Consider the following 19,383-nt stretch of genomic DNA (forward strand, 5'->3'; position numbering starts at 1 on the left):
TGCTTACCTTTAATCTCAAAAAATACCGGGAATACCTTGTATTCCTGGTATTTTCTTTTCTTGGCTTCACCTCATCTGAGTGGCCCAGAACTAAGAGGGCCGTTTAAAGTATTACACTGACACTGAGCTTGGGCGACTTGCACAAGGTGACAAAAGTGGCGAGCCCAGACTGAGCAGCCAGCTAGCTTTTCTGCCTCCAGACTCGGTGTGGGCGTCTCCCACACCCTGTCACAGAATAGTGTGGCGCGATTGATTTTTCTGAAGCCCTGATTCAGCTTCCGGAGAGAACCGGAGTAGGTCATCTTTTTGTTTCTTTGTGATGTTGACCCAATTACACATCTTCTTTTCTATAGATTTCTCCATCCTCTGGGATGGGGAAAGCAAATTTTATGCATAACTAAGGATTTTTTTTTAAAAACCAAAATGATATGCAAAATCTGAATTGTTTTGGAATAAGAAACAGGGAAAACAAATACCTTATCTATGCTGATTGCTCATATAGATATGCTAACCAAAACTCTGAAAAAGAGTTGGGTTTTAGAAATTCAAATTATTTCCTTGTCCCCTAAAATAGAATCTTCTTTCCCCTGAACTGCTGGTCTAGCTCTCTGTCCATCCTCCTCTTCACAAGCCAACTTTGGAGAGAGCTGGCTGCCTCCCTGACCTCACTTCCTCCCCTCCCCTCTGTATCTCACTTTTCTTCAGCCTGGACACTGCCCAGGTTTTTGTTAAGGTCACTAGGATTAAGGTCTCCCTGTGAACCAATTCAGTAGACAGTTTTTAAGATTCCATTTAATACCTCTATTAGCAGGATTTCATTTAGACCATGACCTTGGGAAAGTTACTTAGCTTCTCTAAATTATTTAGAAGGCGAGGGTAGCACCTTCCTGGTAAGATTGTAGCAATGTCTAAAAGATATTTTGTGGGAAGTGGTGAGCACAACGTGTACTCCAGCGATAAGCACAATAAATGCTAACCCTTGCTGATGCCAGTGTGTTCTTCCCTTGGTTTCTGTGAAGCTGTGTTTTCTTGTTTTCCTCCTACACTTTTGGTCCTTTTACTCTTCTGTTGGATCGTGAAATGTTAGATTTTATTCCACAAATAATTAAGCAGGTGCATATTTCATACCTGGAAATTGTCTTGGCTTTAGGTATGTATATAGCAGTGAACAAAATCAAATTGCTGTCTTCATAGAGCTACATTTTGGGGTAGGAAGTTAAAAAATTTGTATACCAGATGATGGGTGACATACGTTAAATATACATGTATAACATAATACTATGTTATAAACTATATGTGAAGTGGACATATATCAGATATTAATAAGTTTCAGAGGGGCACCTGGGTGGCTCAGTCTGTTACATGCCTTCGACGCAGGTCATGATCCCAGGGTTCTGGGATTGAGCCCCATGAATGGGCTCCCTGCTCACCGGGAGCCTGGTTCTCTCTCTCCCTCTGTCCCTTTCCCCGCTCATTCTCTCTCTCTCTCAAATAAATAAAATCTTTTAAAAAAGTAAGTTTCGGAAAGCAGGGAAAGGGGGATGGATGGATGTTGTAATTTAGAATAGGTGCTCAGGGGTCCTCATTGATTGGCTGATTTATTTGTTTGTTTGTTGTTTATAGTTTCTATTTACTTTCCACTTAGCATACAGTGTACCATTAGTTTCAGGTGTACAGTGATGTAATTCAGCACCGCCATTCCTCACCCGTGCTCATCACAAGTGCCCTCCTTAATCCCCATCACCTGTTTCACCCATTTCCCCTGTCCCCCAGCGCCTCCCCTCTGGTTTGTTCTCTCTAGTTAAGAATCTTTTTCTTGGTTTCTTCGTTTCTCTCTCTCTCTCTCTTTTTTTGATTGTTTGTTTTCTTAAATTCCACCTACGAGCGAGACCATATGGTATTTGTCTTTCCCTGACTGACTTCATTTGCTTGGCATAGTACTGTCTAGCTCTGTCCATGTTGTTGTATAGATTCTATGTTTATTTCTTTGAGAGAGAGAGAGCATGAGCAGGGGGAGAGGCAGAGGGGTTAGGGAGAGGGAGAGAGAATCTGAAGCAGACTCCATGCTGAGTGCAGAGCCTGGCTCTGGGCTCGATCTAATGATCCCAAGATCGTGACCTGAGCAGAAACCAAGAGTCAGACAATCAACTGAGCTACCCAGGCACCCCCATGTCAAGTGGCAAGATTTCATTCCTTTTTTATGGCTGAGTAATATTTCTGCATGTGTGTGTATGAGTGTGTGTCTTTATCCATTCATCTATTGATGGACACTTGGGCTATTTCCATAATTTGGCTATTGTAGATAATGCTGCTGTATCAGGGTACATGTATGTCTTTGAATTAGTATGTTTGTATTCTTTGGGTAATTACCTAGTAGTGCAATCGCTGGATTTCACAACTTTTTGTGAAACTCCATGTCGTTTTCCATAGTGGCTATACCAGTTTGCATTCCTACCAACAGTACAAAAAGGTTCCTCTTTCCCCACATCCTTACCAACACCTGTTGTTTCTTGTGCTGTTGATTTTAGCCATTCTGACAGGTGTGAGGTCGTATCTCATTATGGTTTTCATTTGCATTTCTCCTATGATAAGATATGTCTATTCATATCTTTTGCGTTTTGGCTGATACTCAACTAGAGACCTCAGGGAAGTGAGAGAGTAATACATGTAGAATATCTAGAAGAAGACCATTCTAGGCAAAGGAAGCAGCAAGTGCAAAAGCGCTAAGTTTGGGAGTAGCTGCTGTATTTGAGGAACAACAAAAAGCCAATATGGCTGGAGCAGAGTGAGCCCAGTGGGAGGCTTGTAGAGGTGGAGATGAGGTTAGAGGAGTAGCCTAGGGTTAGGAGAATGGCAGGGCAGATCATGTGGCCTTTTCCAGACACAGTAAGGAGTTAGCTTTACTCTGAATGAAACTAGAGGCCATTGTAGGGTTTTGAGGAAAACACTGACATTAATTTTAAAATAAGCACAGGGTTTCTAGATGAGAATACACTATTGGGGGGCGAGGTGGAATCAGGGAGCAAGACAGGAGGCTTTTGAAATCGTCCAGCATTCCGTGGGGTCTGTCTCAGACCCTTGCTCCCTAACCCAGCCCACACTGGGTATCAGATAGCACCTCTGTGCCCACAGCTCCCACCGTACTGGACTCTTCTGTTCCTCATCTGACTTCCAGGCTTATCATTCTCTCTACTTCATCTATACTTGCTGGCCCCTCAGTGTGCACAGATGTACTGATAAAGGGATTCACAAAATGGAGGCTGCCCCAGGGACCACATCACTAATCTAAACCTTAGCGTGCCCTGCACTAAGAAATACCTCATTGTCCGGAAAACCTAACACCAGTCATCAACCTCCTCCTCAGCTTTAGCCAGCTTACCTAACCCTAAAACGTAGGATGTTGGAACAAAATCCCCAGCCTCCCAGCCAGTCACGCACGGCTTCCAGGTTGCCTCCTCTGATTTTCGACAGATCTCACTCCAACCCCAAATCTCTCGGGAAGTTTGCCCCACTGCTTGTGAGGTGCTGTACTCGCCAGTCCACTGACTGTTTTTCCTTCAATAAAGGCATCAAACTTGTTACTAAATTGCTTTAGTTTCATCATTTGACAATACCCATGCTCCTCCTCGTCCCGCCCCATGGCTCCTCTGTGGTCCGGGGGCTCAGTAAATGGCACCACCACCCAACTAGCCGCTCATGAGTCCCTGTGAGAGCGTCCCTCCCTTCAGCCTATCACATCCAGGGACTCCCCAAGGCCTATTGTTTCTGTCACACCGCCAGCTCTCAGGTGTCCTCTCAACACCGCACACCCAGCCTCCTTCAGCTCCTGTGGGCACCAGAGCCGTGACCACCGAGCTTCTCGGTATCTCCCCACGCCTCCAGCTACAACCTGGGTTGTCAAATGGTGTTTTCCACAAAAAAGTTCATGTCTGGGAGGAGCAGTGGAAAAATGTCTTTCTGTAAAGATGGGCCTTTCTCACAGTGGAGCAGCCTTTCAAGTTAGTAACAGGGACACGGAACATCTGGACTGTTTGCTTTGGGGTTGTAGCCCTGGGGAACAGCGCTACCCAAGGACAGGTGGCCTCCTCACATTTGCTTGACTCAGCATGCCTTCCCAGCAGGAGGAAAGCTTTTGCCCCAACATCTTCCCTTGGCCTCAGGAAGCTTTCTAATGGTCTGGTTGTGAATAAAGTTTTGTCCACACATCCTACTACTCAGAGCACCCCCCTGCAGAACGGGGACTCTTAATTAAAAAAGAGAAGGTAGGTGTCATACCTATGCATATTCACTTCTTTATTTATCTTTTCTTCAGTTCCACCCCAGCTGCTGCCGGAATGACCTAAAACAGCCACAAGCAGTAACAACAGTCTGATCACGGGACTCGTCTGCTTAGAACTCATTCATGGTTTCCAGTTGTGCTGGCGATAAACTGTAGACCCCCTCATCCGGCCCACCAGGCCCTAGGTGGTCCGGCACTGGCCTTCTCTTAGCTTCGTCCCTTCCTCTTTCCAGCTACACTCGGACAGATGTCCATTTCTCAAGTAGATCGACGGTCCCCAACTAACGACGGTTTCACTCTCGACTTCGTGACTTTATAATGATATGGAAGCAATATGCATTCACTAGAAACCATACTTTGAATTTTGCATTTTGATGGTCTCCCTGGTTACTCACATGCAGTCTGACAGTCCGGAGCCGCTGGGCAGCAGGAGCGGCCACATAATCTTCAGCCCTTATGTTTGCAGGTCTTCTGGGTCTCCCTTTCGGTGTGGTATTCAACACAGTACGTGAGACAGTCAACACTTGCTTATCAGAGAGGCTTTGTGTGGGATGATCTTGCCCCGCTGTGGGCTCCTGTAAGTGCTCTGAGCACGGTGAAGGTAGGCGAGGCTAAGCTCTGATGTTCTGTAGTGTAGGTGTATGGAGAGCATTTTCGACTTCGCAGTATTTCCAAGTTACAGTGGGTTTGTCAGGACGTAACCCCATCGTAGGTCCAGGAAGATCTGCACCCTACTCTCCCCTTGGCTGTCTTTCTCTGCTCCTTCTGTGCCCATTTAAAGCTGTTCTCCCAGGGGCGCCTGGATGGCTCAATCTGTTAAGCATCTGCCTTCAGCTTGGTTCATGATCCCAGGGTCCGGGATCGAGCCCCACATCAGGCTCTCTGCTCATCAGGGAGCCTCCTTCTCCCTCTCCCTCTGCCTGCCCCCCCCCCCACTCTCTCTCTCTCTCTCTCTCTCTCTTTCTCTCTGTCAAATAAATAAATAAAATCTTTTTAAAAACCCACAAAAAACAAACAAAAAACCCTGTTCTTCCTATAGGCTTCAACTTAACAGCCTTTTTTTCTTTTAAAATATTTTATTTATTTATTTGACAGAGAGATCACAAGTAGGCAGAGAGGCAGGCAGAGAGAAAGAGGGAAGCTGGCTCCCTGCCAAGCAGAGACCCTGATGTGGGACTCGATCCCAGGACCCTGAGATCATGAGCTGAGCCGAAGGCAGAGGCTTAACCCACTGAGCCATCCAATGGGGTGGCCTTCCTAGTCCCAGATGGGAGATCCCCATCCCCAGCCCAGTGGGAATCCTTCCTAGCCCACAGATCTGGTTAGGTCTCTCTCTGTCCCAGGCGCCCTGTGTTTCTTCCTCAGAGCCCTCCTCGGGGTTAGTCTCTATTTGCCCTGATCAGTGCTTTGCTCCATCCAGCCTGGTTCCGGCTGGAGAGTGTCATTAAGCTGCTGCCTCTGTGTCCCCCAGCCAGAGCCCCAGATGCAGTAGGTCCTCAGTAAACATGAACTGACTGGTTTGCTTGAGTTTTGCTGGAAGTCTTAGTGTTTCATAAAACAAAATGTTTCCCAAGTGTTGACTGATACTGAATCTCTCTCATTGTTCGGTGATCCATTTTATTAACAGGAGAGAGGCACAGTAGTTGTAGGAACCGTACCTCTTAAAAAAACGGAATTAGATTTGTTGGCTGGGGGGATGGTAAACTGAGAGAGAAGAGCTGAGGTAATTCTTTGACTATTTTATCAGCTTTTTTATGGGCTTCGTTTTACTTGGTGCTGCTTCGTAAACTAACGAGTTCATGTGCCGAATCTAGCAGAATGGGTTTCTTCACAATGTAGACTTGAATCAATATTCAGTGTGGTCTCCCTAGTGGAGGGTTCAAGGGAGTCAGGGACAGTGAAGATAGAATTTTCACAAACTCCCAAATCCAAAGTTAAGTTACTGTCGCCCCTCACCTGCTTCCCCCCTCCCTCGAGCAAGGTCACCATTTGGAGCTGCAAATACATTCTGTGAGGTTGGTTGCTGGGGTACCAGTGTATTCTATAATTTGTATAGTAATGCCCAATAAATAAGAGACAGGTTTCCATGTTCCACTGGTGTACGATGCACTCAACTCCTGCCCTCCTGCCAACAGTTTTTTTTTTTTTTTTTCTCTTTTGAAAAGACTTATCTCAAGCTTAAGGACTGCAACTTCCTTTTTAAAGACATGGCTCCTTTTCTTCAGGAAATGTGTGTCTCCATCAGGGTACAAATGAGATTTAAAATGCTAAAGGAAGTTGATTTGATTTGCTGAACATACTCTTGGCAACAGAGAGCAGGCTATCTGTGATTAAAACAGAATAATAACCAGGGCCCTCAGTATACCATTGTGGATTACAAAACTGCCCAAGGTTATAAGGTTATTTTGCCTGGAACTTTTTGGTTGTTTTCTTTTAAAAACACTGCCTAATTGTGGATGTGATGACATAAAAAACAAAAAGCAGCTCATTCCCTTTCCAGTTTCCATTCTACTGAGGTGACTTAAGGGCAGACTTAGATTTTTAAAGTGATCCAGAAGAAAATGGAGTAATATTAAGGGAAAACTGCTGAGATTCTAACGTCATTCATTAAATGTGAGCAGAAGGACATGAGTGGTCTGCTGATGAATGTTACTTGCTGGTCTGTCGAAAACTAATGTGCCTCTGGACTCCCACAGATACTGATGGCAGATGCCCTTTGAGCTGTTCTCATGGCGATGGTAATAGGTCACACTCCAATCTAATTGCTCATACAATTCACATTTACCATTTGAGGATCATTTAAGGATGACCTTTGTGTTCAGAGAACTTTGAGGCAATAGGTATGAAGCATCAGGTTTCATCAGCCCTGGTAGTTTACTGGTGTTCAGCAACAAGTTTAGTTGTGGATAAATAGTTAGACTATAGCAAATAAATATGAATTATTCTGTATGCCAAAAATGGGATTCCTCCTTCCCTCCCTTCCTTCCTCAATATTTTTTATTTGTTTCCTTCTAAGGTTTTACCTATTTATTTGACAGAGAGAAACATAGCAAGAGAAGGGAACACAAGTAGAGGGAGTGTGGGAGGGAGAAACAGACTCCCTGCTGATCAGGGAGCCCGATGAGGGGCTCGATCCCAGGACCCTATGATCATGACCTGAGCTGAAGGCAGAAGCTTAATGACTGAGCCACCCAGCTGTCCTTATTATTATTTTTTTTTTCTAAGTAATCTCTACACCCAACATAGGCTCAAACTCACAACCACATGATCAAGAGTTGCATGCTCCTCTGACTAAGACAGTCAGGGGCCCCTCTTTCTTTTTTTTAAGTAAGCTCTACACCCAGTGGGGGGCTTGAACTCATGACCCTGAGATCAAGACTCCATGTCCTACTCACTGAGCCAGCCAGACACCCCTGTTGCATTGCATTTGTTTTTGTGTGTGTGTGTGTGTTTTTAAGATTTTATTTATTTATTTCACAGAGAGAGATCACAAGCAGGCGGAGAGGCAGGCAGAGAGAAAGGAGGAAGCAGGCTCCCTGCTGAGCAGAGAGCCCCATGCGGGGCTTGATCCCAGGACCCTGGGATCATGACCTGAGCTGAAGGCAGCAGCTTAACCCACTGAGCCACCCAGGTGCCCCTTGCATTGCATTTGTATTCAAATAATTGCATTCAAAATAAAAGCACTGAGAAGATTGAGGAATTTTTTATCCCTGATTTATTAAGGTCAAACAGCCAGAATGTAACTTGATTTCCTCTTAAATATGTTTGAATTCATAGTTTCTTAAGTAAATGTCAATTATGTTGCCAAATAGAAGCCACTTATAATGCAGAGATCGAATAGTAAGAAATATACCCAAGGTTTTGAGAAGCTATTAAATCCAATTTTGTATAATGCCATTATAAATAACAGCTTTGAACTTAATATTATAATATAACTTGGTTCTATGTATTTTCTTTGAAAGCATAGGGAAATGGGAAAGGGCTGGTGTGTGGTATCAGATCGATTTGGGTTTAAATCTGTTGTGCAGAGTGACAGTGACCCACGCTGTGGGTCTCAACAGCGCTGCCCTAGGACTGTGATGGGGATGCTTTGGGGACCTGGCTTCCCGGGAGATGCCCACAATAACTGTGGAGTCTCTCTCCTCCCTCTTCTCCCACCTCTTCCTCTGGCCCTCCCACTGATTAGCAAGTTATTTTACATATCTGTGCCTCAGTTTCCTCATAGAAAAAAAAAGGTTCTGAAAAATTCTACAATCCTGGGCTTTCAGAGTATAAATGCGTTCTTAAAATATGGTTCCTGCTTGGAAATAAAATATGGGTACCACACTTAGAAGTATGACGGATGGGGTGCCTGAGTGACTTAGTCGGTTTAGTGTCCAGCTCTGGGTTTTGGCTCAGGTCATGATCTCAGGGTTGTGGGATCGAGCCCCACATCAGACTTGTGCTCAGGTTGGAGTCTGCTTGAAAGAGTCTCTCCCTCTGCCCCTCCCTCCACTCACGCTCTCTCCCTCTCTCAAATAAATTAATTAATTTTTGAAAAATTGTCATATGTATGTGAAAATATCTACAGACCATGAACTGTTTATCCTTTACACTAAATAAATTCTTCTGAGAGCAGGTTGATTGAAAAATCCAGAAAGCACCGACAGTTTTTTATATTCGTCTCAAAAGAGCAATGATGTTCTGTCTTCTGCAGTCTTGCAGTGAGTAAAGGGAAGGGTGTAAATATTTATTGGAATGAGAGTGGAACACAAGACGATCCGCTTTGTCTACTGGTGGGTGGTAGCACATCTATGGATCATTGTTTGCACTAAGCATTTAATAATCCCATCTGTTAAAAATGTATATTCAGAGGTACTTTGAAATTGCTGTAAGCTACCTAGAAATTGGCAGGAAGGTAATCCTGGCAAGATTCCATACTCTGCAGTAGACCAAGAAATCCGATATGAATCAATATGTAATTATAAAATCCCATCTTGGGCCACAGCTCGTTAGATACCTTTTTTTAGGCATTGTATAGACTTCTTAACCCTAGAGTCTGGGACTGTAGAGTTCTTTGCTCATCTCAGGCTCACGTCTTCAGGATACTGCTTATTTGGCCTGAAAAGCCCACTCCTCATTTGACCTGGCAGGGGCAGAACTTTCTCCTGCTGCCCAGACCCCCACCCCCAACCCCGGCCCGTAACTGTAGGCTTTCTGGTGTCCTGAGTCCTCTTCAGTAGGATTACATCCCATTTCAAAATAGAATCACTGAGTCTGATAAAGACTCATTTTCCTTCCCATTACCTTTTTTTCTCAGTCCTCTCCTGTGTTTCACTCAGAGAAGCACGGCAATTTGTTCTTACCTTTCAATAGTGTGTCTTTTTCTTACTGAACTTCTCACCTTAAGATCCCTACTTCCCGATTTCTCTTTCCTCCCGTGGGTTCTGTTCCTCTCCTCATGCTCTCACTTTCTGCCCATTTACCACCAGGCCCTGCACATATGTTTTGCACAGAGGGATGGCCTGTTGAGAGCCGTAGCTACTCAGGAGGAGAAAAGACGACATCTTTTGCAGGAGCTGTTAAAGACATTTAAAGGATCATTACCCCTCTAGTGATCTCTTTTGGTGCAGTTCTTTATGTAACTGTCTCTCTGTGTGAAATTAAAGCAGGAGTTCAAGAGACTACCTAATCAACAGGGACCGTGTTCAGCAAGAGAGATCAGGGGTTCATTTTCCCCAGGGGATGTGGCATTTCTCTGTGGGGTTAGAGATCCGCTCGCTCCGCCCCCCAGCGGCGGCGCCTCCTTGCCTCCCAGCATGGCCGCTTGCATGGGCTTGTCGGACTCATCATCTCATACAGGGCAGACGGGCTGAGTTGCGTTCCTCTAACATTCGCACATCGAAGCTGCTCCTCCATTGTGACCCTATTTGGAGATGGGGGCTTTCAGCACTGCAATTAAGTTAAAACGAGGCCATCAGGTTGGGTGTCACCCAGTCTGGCTGGTGTCTTCCTGTGAAGAGGCAGTTTGAGCCCAGCAGACCCAGGGGCATGCATGTGGAGAGCGGTGGCACACCAAAGAGGGGGCCTCAGAGGAGACCGGCTCCTCTGGCCCCTTCCTCCTGGATGTCCAGCCCGGGGAGCTGTGAAGAAAGGAATTTCTGGGATTTCAGCCCTCCAACCTGTGACAGTTCGTGATGGCCCCTGTAGTGGTCTCATACACATGGTCACAGCTGTGCCACATCTGTGGTTTGAGACAGCCACAGGATCAAACAGGAGAGTCCAAGATACGGAATCTAGAATATGGCGACACAGAGCCCAAGCAGGACACACGCCCGCTTGCGAGACCATCTGAAACATACACTGTAGGGAACACTTTTGTAATATTCTTTTCTGGGGCATCTGGGTGGCTCCGTGGGTTAAGCCTCTGCCTTCAGCTTGGGTCGTGATCTCAGGGTCCTGGGATCGAGCCCCGCATCAGGCTCTCTGCTCAGCGGGGAGCCTGCTTTCCCCTCTCTCTCTGCCTGCCTCTCTTCCTACATGGGATCTCTGTCTGTCAAATAAATAACATCTTAAAAGAAAGAAAGAAAGAAAGAAACATTCTTTTCTACGAAAGCCCAGTCTTGGGTCTGTGGCCTTCCCAGAAGTCAGAGGAAAAATTTCACCCTTGACTCAGGATTGCAGAAGGGCAAGCAAACCCGGTACATCGCAAGAGCACTGTCTGCGGGCCCAGCCGAGGCTCCAGGGGTCCGTGTGCAGGCTTACCTTGCTGGTGACTGGCTCTGGGCTATAGAGGAGTGAGGCGAAGGCCCAGCCCTGCCTCCCCTGATAGCAACAACCAGGAGGAGGTGTGTTCACGTGAGCCGTTTTATAGCACGGGAGCACTGTCACTGTTCAGCTGGATTTGGGTTTTAGCTTTATGGAGTTATCTTCAAAGAAGTCTTTAGAAGTCCTTTGTACAGTAACTGAGTCTCTCCATGGATTTATTGGCCTCCACCTCAGTTCTAAAATTCCGACCTTCATAAAGCCCCGGTGACTTTTGGCTCGATTCAGTGCATTGAAGAAGGAAAAAAAAAGTGTTTTATGTACCCTGTTATGTGGGCGTCTTTAAAATAAGTTCTTAGAAACTATCATTTCTGTTCTTCTTATTTCTGTTGGGTAAAACTGTGTCATTCATGGATTGCATCGTCTACCTGGAATTCTCACTGAATCATCAATAAGAGAAAATATGATGTACTTTTCAGAGGTGAATTGCACCTAAATTTTTTATTTTGGTGTGAGGTAGGGAGCTACTTGGTTTTATTTTTTTCCACTTGAACTACCACATTTTCCTTGTCTCAGTGATTGATAACACCACCTCTGTCACAGATCATGCTTCCAAATGTGCATGGGTCTCCTTCTGAGCTTTCTACTCATTGGTGTGCATGCCTATTCTCAGTCATGCTCCCTGGAGGACTACTGCTTGTAAAATGTTTTGTTATCTGGAAAAGAGAACTTGCTCGGCTTACCCTCACTCACCAGATTTTACCCCGAAAGTTACATGTTTTCTTCCACTGAATTTTAAAATAAGCTTGTCAAATTTAGGAAAAACCCTTTTTGATTGGGTTCTGTTTCATTTATCAGTTGATTTAGGGAAGATTGATATCCTCTCAATACTGCATCTTCCCCTCCATGAGCACATCATACCTCAATATTAGTTTTGGGCTTTCTTTTTTTTTCTTAATGAGTTAAAAAAAAAAAAACTAGCATACACTATATTCAAGCCTCGGATATTTTTGGAAGGATTTCCATTGCAAGAGCTGTTCTGGGCTTTGATGGATCTTTAAAATAAGCAAGGTAGTCTTCTGTTTTAAAAAGATCACAGTCCAGTAGGGAGGAAGGAATTTGGAAGAAAAAATGCCATTTATTTAATATAAATTAGACTGTCAATAGGCACCTGGCTGGCTTAGTTGGTAGAACACAGACTCTTGATCTTAGGGTTCTGAGTTCAAGCCCCATGCTGGGCGCAAAGCCTACTTAAAAACAAAAAACAAAAAACAAATCAGTTCCTCAGTCCTGTAAGCACATTTCAAGTGCTAGTGGGCCACATGTGGCTAGTGTCTACTGTACTGTGCAGCTTTGGAGAATCATTCATTACAGTTTTAAAAAATATTTATTTATTTGGCAGACAGAGATCACAAGTAGGCAGAGAGGCAGGCAGAGAGATGGGGGTGAAGCAGGCTCCCCGCTGAGCAGAGAGCCCGACGTGGGGCTCAATCCCAGGACCCTGAGATCACGACCCGAGCTGAAGGCAGAGGCTTAACCCTCTGAGCCACCCATGTGCCCCCATTTATTACTTTTTTTACATAATTAGTGTTGTTATCTACATGAGGGAAAATAGGGGTGTCTGGGGGGCTCCGTCAGTTAAATGTCTGACTTATGATTTTAGCTCAGGTCATGATCTCGGGGTCATGGGATTGAGCCCTTTGCCGATGCTCAGTGGAGAGTCGGCCTGAGAGTCTCTCCCCCCTTCTCCCATTCTCTTTCTCTCTCTCTCAAATAAATAAATGTTAAAAAAAAAAAAAAAGAGGGAATATATTTATAGCACAGTCTTTTTTTTTTTTTTTTTTAAGATTTTTATTTTTAAGTAATCCCCGTATGTACTGTAAGGCTTGAACTCACAAGCCGAGATCAAGAGTCACATATTCCACCGACTGAGCCAGCTAGGCACCTTAAAGTTGGCGTCATTTAAAATAGGTGTATCTAAGCTGGGGTCTTATGAGAAATGTGTATTTTAATTGATAATATGTATTCTGATTGATGATATCTAAAATAGTCTGATATTTTTGGATTGAAGAAAATGCAATTTCAGGGGCACCTGTGTGGTTCAATTGGTTAAGCGTCTGCCTTCAGCTCAGGTCATGATCCCAGGGTCCTGGGATCGAGCCCTGCACGGGGCTCCCTACTCAGTGGGGAGCCTGCTTCTCCCTCTCCCTCTGCCTGTAGCTCCCCCTGCTTGTGCTCTCTCTTTCTCTTTCTGTCAAAAAAATAAAACCTTTAAAAAAAGAATTTAAAAAAAAGCAATTTCCTTTGCAAATGGATCAGATGGAAGTAATCAAGAATGGGAAGAGCCTCCTCTCTCAGCAGAGCGCTGTCTAGAGAATAGTTCTGCACTTGGAAGTGCTGGGAGCTACAGTGAAATTTATGGATTTTCTGCCTCTTTTGATGGAGCAGAAACTCAAAATTGAGCTCTGTAAGCTATTTGGTCTCTTCTCAGATCTTTTGTCTGTTTGTTTTTCAGCTTATTACCTCCATGTGTCCTTTTAGCAGTTGAAAGGGTTATCGTTGTTTTTAACTCCAGATGAGCAAACCTTGCTAATGTTTTGAAAAATCTACATGTTGTATTCCTGGTAACTTCTGATGATTCCTGTATATATGTGTGTTAAGTGCACGCTCGTGTGTGTGACAGCGGGCGTGCCTGCTGCTGGGTACAGTGCGTACGCCATGAGATTATATTAGATACTTCAAATCTGGTCTCTGGTATGGCACTTTCCTCCTTTTGTGAAAGACATTCCGTAATGGGAGGAAAAAAATCAATGGAATGTCAGAAATATTAACTGGGAGTGTATCAGTCACAGCTGATCTGGGATGAAGCAATGAGACATAATAGAACAATACCTTTCGAAACTGTCAGCTAGGATGGTGAGTACTTCTAAATACTTCTAAGAAATAGAACCTTCCCTTCCAAAAGGATGTAAGAATTGATTTCTCATTTCATGAAACTTGAAATGCAAAAGTGAAAATCTGGAAATGATTAAAAAAAAAAAAAGACAAGGAGCCTTCAGATAGAGGATAAAGTCATAATGATGTCATTTTGAATTCAAAAGCCCTGTTTGTTTTCTTTCTTCAGGCAAAGAACAGGAAACAAGAGGGCTTCGAATATAGAGATCATCTTCGTGGGGTTATCAGGAGTGCTGGATGTTTCTTCAACTGGTTGGGAGAAGCAGGAAAAGGTCGAGCAGGAATGTAGGTCGAGCAGGGGATGGGGCAAGTCAGATTCGTATCAGTTCAATGTTAGGTGAGGAGACGTGAAACCGGGGTTTCCAGACGCAATGAAGTTCTTTCCCATTCGTATTCTCGGCAGTGCCAGCATAGGCCTTTGGTTAAGACAGAGTTTTGGTTTAACCGATCCAATTTACAATTACCCCCATTCTGCAGGGGAGGAGACTGAAGCCTAGAAAGGTCAAATAAGTCATCCAAGGACGCACACCTCATAAATGAATTTGGAGTCAGATAAGCCTGGAATTCGGACTCTCCTTTTGCCATATAGTAGCTGAGGACCGTCAATCAAATCGCATCATCTATTCAGAGGTTCTGATTGCTGCTCAGTTAAATGGGAACATGATAGCACCTACCATCATAGGTGCTGGGATGGGCAAGGGGTTTGGCAGTAACTCAGAGCCGATACATTAAGTTTCTGGTATGGATAGAGTAGATTAAATACATAATAGCTATTATCACTTGCTCACTCTGTACAAGATAAAGATCGATAGTTGTCTCATTCTTGGTCATTTGCCCTGAACATTTGAGAGGTGGGGTAGGGTGGGGCAGAAAGTGTCAACATTTGTGATTCTTCATATTAAATATTCTGTTAGGCTCTGTCAGTCATATGAGATTGCGAAAAACCCTACTTTGTAAAATGAATTAAGATAATGGGGAAGAGCTCTGGTAAGCATTTTTATGCAGAACATGTGATCTTCAGCAGACTACTACTAATGTTAATTGGGAAATAACTGTACTACAATTTATTTATCCATTCTGCTGTTGACGACAATTGAGTTGTGTCCAGATGGGGGCTATTACCGCGATGAACATCCTTGTTTTGGAGCCTTGTGTCCTCTAGGATATATACTGAAGAGTGGAATGGCTGGGCTGTAGGACACACATAGCTTCAACTTGAGGAGACAATGCCAAATTATTTTTCCACGGGGTTGTACCCGCTTATGTTCTTGCCTCCAAAGTGTGAGAATATCTGTTCAGTCCAGATCATTGCCAGCACTGAGCGTTGCAGTGCTTTTTAATTTTTGTCAGTCTGCTTTTTGGGGGGAATAATATCATTGCATAAACATTTCCCTTTATGATTATAAATTCTAAGTATATTTGCAATATATGTACTGTATTTTTTGTATGTCTCATAATTTATATAATTAGCTCCTTAATTTGCATGAATGACTGTTTATGCATGTATTTGCATGAAGGACTGTTTATGAAACAGTCCTTTAGATGGTTTCACACTTCCCAGAATGATGAAACACGGTGATGGACAGTCTTTGTCTATAAAATTTTTCCTGTATTACTTCTTTAGGGTAGGGTTTTTTTTTTTTTTAATTATATATTTGAGAGAGAGAGCGAGCAGGGGCAGGGGCAGAGGAAGAGAGAGAGAATCCCAAGCAGACTCCCTCCTGGGCACACAGCCCCATGTAGGCCTCCACCCCACAACCCTGAGATCATGACCTGAGCCCAAATCAAGAGTCCGACACTGAACTGACTGAGCCACCCAGGTTCCCCTCTTTAGGGTAGGTTTCTAGAGTGGAGTTATTTGGTCACAGTTTACGGGTAAAAAGAAACTGTGGGAACACTTGCCTTGGGGATGAAGGGAATTGAAGATTAGTGTAAAGGGAGGAAGTTGGCCTTTAGGTCCTGCTGCTTTGCCTTCCCTGGGTGGCAGCAACAGCGGCTTCCAGCTGCCGAAGCCGGAGGGAAGACGTCAAAGTCAGGGCCCAGAACTTTCTCCCTGGTTCTGTTACCAAAATTTGTGATAACAGGGTGTGGAATTAGAAAGCAGCCTTTTCCAGGATAACAATATAAATCCTTGACGTCTTAATGGTAAGGAGAAAAAGATTACACATGAAGATGGATTTTAGGTTCCATTTTGTTCTCCTCAGACACTTTTTGAGCTCCTGCTTGGAAGTGCTTTTGCCCATGAGCTTCTCTAAGCCTCAGCACTCCCACGAGGGGGCTTCTAGTCGCCTTCAGCTTCTGAAGGAGAGAACTGAGGCTTTGTAGCTGGGAGCTGTCGGCCCGAGATGAGAATCCAGGCTGTCCCCTCTACCCTAGCGCCCCGCTGTAACAGGGCAGGATCGTTGACGCTTAGTGTGTATGTGAGTGATACAAGTAGCAGATACTGGCAGTATCGAAGGGAGGGAGAAGCGAGTGTGGACTGAAGTGGCCACCAAGGTGTCAGCAAAGCAGCTTCCTTTTTTGATAGAACTGTGACACCGGCTGTTTCTAGATGTCACATGGGATTTCTCTGGCCGCTTCACCTCCCACCATCCTTATCTTGCAAAGGGAACTGATGAGACACAAAGTGAATTCTCTGGACAGTGTGTTCCTGACTTGTAGCTACTTCATCCTTCAGACTCAGTGTGTGCTTAAAGAGAAAATTCCCCTGGGCCACGCGTGCATAGGCTGGAGTGGAGATCTCCGGAGAGCCACTTCCCCTGAGGTCGGGTGAAGGGGGAACCATCAGCATCATGACTCCAGCAAATGACTTAGCTGAAGGGAACACTGTGTGCCTCGTGCAAAGGAAGGCATTTTGTCATTGTTGTGGACCTCTGGAAAACTGCAGTGGCAGACAGCCGAGAGTCCTATGCAGTCAGACGGTGAAACCCTTCCCTAGTGAATGGTAGGGTCCAGAGGTTAGAAATGACAGAGACTTCGTGTTATAATCTGTGTGTACATGATCAAAAATGAAGACTCAGACCAATATGGGAACCCGCAACAGAACGAAGCACCCAAATTTGTGGAATTCCCTACTCAGCTTACAATGTACATTTTCAGTAAACAACTCGGTATGAAATGAACCTGAACCAAATCTTTGAGCTATAATATCTTCTTCCAGCCAAGTCAGGACTGAATTGCCATTTATTCAACAAAAGCCTAATAGAATTACTGCTTTGGGAGCTCCTGGGTGGCTCAGTGAATTAAAGCCTCTGCTTTTGACTCAGGTCGTGATCTCAGGGTCCTGGGATCAAGCCCCACATCAGGCTCTCTACTCAGCAGGGAACCTGCTTCCCCCTCTCTCTCTGCCTGCCTCTCTGCCTACTTGTGATCTCTGTCTGTCAAATAAATGGACAAAATCTTAAAAAAAAAAAAAAAAAGAATCAATGCTTTGTGCCAGTGTAGTGGTGATCAAGGATAAAAGACACTGCCCTTGGATCTCAAGTTCTTCATAGTGGGCTTGAGCTTCAGACCCAGTATACGCTGTGGCCAGGTTCCAACGTTGGTGGTCATATCAATCTCTGGCAGTCTCTGCTTTGCCCCTCAGTTTCTACAGCTGCTCCCCTCCTGTGATATAACAGGGGACCCAAACCAAGAAGAACACTGTTCCATAGGGGTTTGCTCTGGAGGAAAAAGTCCCTCTACCACCTCCTCCTACTTGTTCCTCCCTCCAAAATCTCAAGTTTTCCCTGTGAAATTTACCATAATTGCACCTAAATTGAAAATAGATTTTTATTTTTAAAATTTTATTTAATTTTATTTTTTTAATGTTTATTTCTTTTAGAGAGAGAGAGCATGTGCAGGCAATTGAGGGGAGGAGGAGAGGGAGAGGGAGAGAATCTCAAGCAGACGCCCCCTCCTATGCACAGAGCCTCACACAGGGCTGGATCCCAGGACCCAGAGATCGTGACCTGAGCCAAAGGCTTAACTGACTGAGCCACCCAGGTGCCTCAAGGACAAAATCTTTTTAAAATAAAAGAAAAAGAGTGGTCATTTCCAGTTGGAAATGCATCAGGCCTAGAAGCTTCTCATCCTCAACATAAATATGTACATATATACATATGTCTATATATGTGTGTGTGTGTGTGTATATATATGAGATCAGCATGCATTCACCTGAAGCTAGTTGTATAAATTTTTAAATACTGATTTATTCTTTTCTTTTCTCTCTGTCCTTAAATCCTCAGGGGGAAAAAAAAATAAAAAAGCTTACTGTACTTTTTGTCTTATGAACATTTCTCCCAGAGGGAACACTTTCTTCTACTATTAAATCAAAATAGAATAGGAAAGGAAATACGTTTTCCTTTACTTTGTACACGGCTTACATTTTTATCCTTTTTAAAGTCAGACTTGTTTTATGTCTGTTTCCTTCTTCCTGTTATAATGACACGGTAAAGCGTGGAACACATAAGGACACGAGATTTATAGACAGCCACTGTCTGCCTTTACCCTCCTACTGAACCAGGGATATGGCTACTTTTACATCCAAAGCAACTTTTTTTTTTTTTTTTTTTTGACTGTCTGTCTCCCTGTTTAGATGGTTTCAGGAATTGAACCATGTCTTACTCATTTTTGTATTTCCAGCACCAAGCACAGAAGAGCCGGTCACATCATCAGCACTCAGTAAGTCACTGGAGAATTCACAAACTTCAGTAACTAGTCAGTACCTGTAAATGGGTAACAGTCATTATTCAGCAAATTTCATTCTTGTATTTTATTCATTCCAACCCCTTGAGGGCAGAAGCTACCTTTTGCGTATGTGTTACTCATTTTTTAAACCCCAGTGTTTGGAAAATAGGTAGACATTTAATGAACATTGAGTTCATCTGCCATCCAGCATGTACATACCGCACACACGATACTAATGTTAGGGACCATCAGGAAACACGTTTATCTAAGACACAGAGTCCTTTCCTTCTGATAACCTGTAATCTAGCGGTTGGGGAGGGGGAGTGCACAAATTATTACATGAAATATTGACGTGACATGATATTATAACTTCTGTGTTAAAATGAGAAATACAGACTAAGATTAATAGTCCACGAGGTCACCTGGCATGGACTGACCCAGGAAGGCTGTCCAGCTAGTGACCTGATGAAACTCTGCCCTCACTGGGGTTCCTCCTCACTCTCCTCCATTCATGCTGTCCACGCTCGTTGCCTTCTCTTGAATGCCACCCTTCTGTTTGTCTTCTTTCTACTCACAGCCAGCATCATACGCTGTGTTAGTCAGAATTCTTGAAACTGGCTTAAGCAAGAAGAGCAATGCGTGTCTTCATATCACTGGGAAGGGGATCTGGTCACGACTGGTGTGGTGATCTGTCGCCATGGGGGTAGCCAGCAACTTCTCCCACGTCTGTCTGTACA

The 19,383-nt window shown here is 44.2% G+C and overlaps 1 protein-coding gene across 3 annotated transcripts in view; it reads left to right on the forward strand.

Moving 5' to 3' along the window:
• TMCC3 (transmembrane and coiled-coil domain family 3) overlaps positions 1–19,383 on the forward strand; it is a 222,997-nt gene that overhangs the window by 129,054 nt on the left and 74,560 nt on the right. The gene's annotated exons all lie outside the window — the stretch shown is intronic.

This window comes from Mustela erminea, chromosome 6 (genome assembly GCF_009829155.1).
Source record: "Mustela erminea isolate mMusErm1 chromosome 6, mMusErm1.Pri, whole genome shotgun sequence".
Lineage (NCBI taxonomy): Eukaryota > Metazoa > Chordata > Mammalia > Carnivora > Mustelidae > Mustela > Mustela erminea.